We start from the raw sequence: 3,763 nt of genomic DNA on the forward strand, positions 1-3,763 counted from the left end.
GTTCGAACACTCGAACACCTACACGGATTCTCCTGCACAGCGGCAGATATGTAAATACGGGATTTACATACCATATCTTGCGCATTACGGTTCGAACACTCGAACACCTATACGGATTCTCTTGCACAGTGGCAGATATGTAAATACGGGGTATACATACCTTTTCTTGCGCATTACGGTTCGAACACTCGAACACCTATACGGATTCTCTTGCACAGTGGCAGATATGTAAATACGGGGTTTACATACCATTTCTTGCGCATTACTGTTCGAACAACCGAACACCTATACGGATTCTCCTGCACAGTGGCAGATATGTAAATACGGGGTTTACATACCATTTCATGCGCATTACGGTTCGAACACTCGAACACCTATACGGATTCTCTTGCACAGTGGCAGATACGTAAATACGGGGTTTACATACCATTTCATGCGCATTACGGTTCGAACACTCGAACACCTACACGGATTCTCCTGCACAGTGGCAGATATGTAAATACGGGATTTACATACCATATCGTGCGCATTACGGTTCGAACACTCGAACACCTATACGGATTCTCTTGCACAGTGGCAGATATGTAAATATGGGGTTTACATACCATTTCTTGCGCATTACGGTTCGAACACTCGAACACCTATACGGATTCTCTTGCACAGTGGCAGATATGTAAATACGAGGTTTACATACGATTTCTAGCGCATTACGGTTCGAACACTCGAACACCTATACGGATTCTCCTGCACAGTGGCAGATATGTAAATACGGTGTTTCCATACCATTTCTTGCGCATTACTGTTCGAACACTCGAACACCTATACGGAATCTCTTGCACAGTGGCAGATATGTAAATACGGGGTTTACATACCATTTCTTGCGCATTACGGTTCGAACACTCGAACACCTATACGGATTCTCCTGCACAGTGGCAGATATGTAAATACGGGGTTTCCATACCATTTCTTGCGCATTACGGTTCGAACACTCGAACACCTATACGGATTCTCCTGCACAGTGGCAGAGATGTAAATACGGGGTTTCTATACAATTTCTTGCGCATTACGGTTCGAACACTCGAACACCTATACGGATTCTCTTGCACAGTGGCAGAGATATAAATACGGGGTTTACATACCATTTCTCGCGCATTACGGTTCGAACACTCGAACACCTATACGGATTCTCCTGCACAGTGGCAGATATGTAAATACGGGGTTTACATACCATTTCTTGCGCATTACGGTTCGAACAATCGAACTCCTATACGGATTCTCTTGCACAGTGGCAGATATGTCAATCCTGGGTTTAGATACCATTTCTTGCGCATTACGGTTCGAACACTCGAACACCTATACGGATTCTCTTGCACAGTGGCAGATATGTAAATACGGGGTTTAAATACCATCTCTTGCGCATTACGGTTCAAACAACCGAACACCTATACGGATTCTCTTGCACAGTGGTAGATATGTAAATACGGGGTTTACATACCATTTCTTGCGCATTACGGTTCGAACAATCGAACACCTATACGGATTCTCTTGCACAGTGGCAGATATGTAAATCCTGGGTTTAAATACCATTTCTTGCGCATTACGGTTCGAACACTCGAACACCTATACGGATTCTCTTGCACAGTGGCAGATATGTAAATACGGGGTTTAAATACCATCTCTTGCGCATTACGGTTCAAACTACCGAACACCTATACGGATTCTCTTGCACAGTGGTAGATATGTAAATACAGGGTTTACATACCATTTCTTGCGCATTACGGTTCGAACACTCGAACACCTATACGGATTCTCTTGCACAGTGGCAGATATGTAAATACGGGGTTTACATACCATTTCATGCGCATTACGGTTCGAACACTCGAACACCTACACGGATTCTCCTGCACAGTGGCAGATATGTAAATACGGGATTTACATACCATATCTTGCGCATTACGGTTCCAACAGTCGAACACCTATACGGATTCTCTTGCACAGTGGCAGATATGTAAATACGGGGTTTACATAGCATTTCTTGCGCATTACGGTTCGAACACTCGAACACCTATACGGATTCTCTTGCACAGTGGCAAATATGTAAATACGGGGTTTACATACCATTTCTTGCGCATTACTGTTCGAACAACCGAACACCTATACGGATTCTCCTGCACAGTGGCAGATATGTAAATACGGGGTTTACATACCATTTCTTGCGCATGACGGTTCGAACACTCGAACACCTATACGGATTCTCTTGCACAGTGGCAGATACGTAAATACGGGGTTTACATACCATTTCATGCGCATTACGGTTCGAACACTCGAACACCTACACGAATTCTCCTGCACAGCGGCAGATATGTAAATACGGGGTTTACATACCATATCTTGCGCATTACGGTTCGAACACTCGAACACCTATACGGATTCTCTTGCACAGTGGCAGATATGTAAATACGGGGTTTACATACCATTTCTTGCGCATTACGGTTCGAACACTCGAACACCTATACGGATTCTCTTGCACAGTGGCAGATATGTAAATACGGGGTTTACATACCATTTCTTGCACATTACTGTTCGAACAACCGAACACCTATACGGATTCTCCTGCACAGTGGCAGATATGTAAATACGGGGTTTACATACCATTTCTTGCGCATTACGGTTCGAACACTCGAACACCTATACGGATTCTCTTGCACAGTGGCAGATATGTAAATATGAGGTTTACATACCATTTCTTGCGCATTACGGTTCGAACACTCGAACACCTATACGGATTCTCTTGCACAGTGGCAGATATGTAAATACGAGGTTTACATACAATTTCTAACGCATTACGGTTCGAACACTCGAACACCTATACGGATTCTCCTGCACAGTGGCAGATATGTAAATACGGTGTTTCCATACCATTTCTTGCGCATTACTGTTCGAACACTCGAACACCTATACGGAATCTCTTGCACAGTGGCAGATATGTAAATACGGGGTTTACATACCATTTCTTGCGCATTACGGTTCGAACACTCGAACACCTATACGGATTCTCTTGCACAGTGGCAAATATGTAAATACGGGGTTTACATACCATTTCTTGCGCATTACTGTTCGAACAACCGAACACCTATACGGATTCTCCTGCACAGTGGCAGATATGTAAATACGGGGTTTACATACCATTTCTTGCGCATGACGGTTCGAACACTCGAACACCTATACGGATTCTCTTGCACAGTGGCAGATACGTAAATACGGGGTTTACATACCATTTCATGCGCATTACGGTTCGAACACTCGAACACCTACACGGATTCTCCTGCACAGCGGCAGATATGTAAATACGGGATTTACATACCATATCTTGCGCATTACGGTTCGAACACTCGAACACCTATACGGATTCTCTTGCACAGTGGCAGATATGTAAATACGGGGTTTACATACCATTTCTTGCGCATTACGGTTCGAACACTCGAACACCTATACGGATTCTCTTGCACAGTGGCAGATATGTAAATACGGGGTTTACATACCATTTCTTGCGCATTACTGTTCGAACAACCGAACACCTATACGGATTCTCCTGCACAGTGGCAGATATGTAAATACGGGGTTTACATACCATTTCTTGCGCATTACGGTTCGAACACTCGAACACCTATACGGATTCTCTTGCACAGTGGCAGATATGTAAATATGGGGTTTACATAGCATTTCTTGCGCATTACGGTTCGAACACTCGAACACCTATACG

Source organism: Camellia sinensis, chromosome 6 (assembly GCF_055761805.1).
Source record: "Camellia sinensis isolate YWXY chromosome 6, ASM5576180v1, whole genome shotgun sequence".
NCBI lineage: Eukaryota > Viridiplantae > Streptophyta > Magnoliopsida > Ericales > Theaceae > Camellia > Camellia sinensis.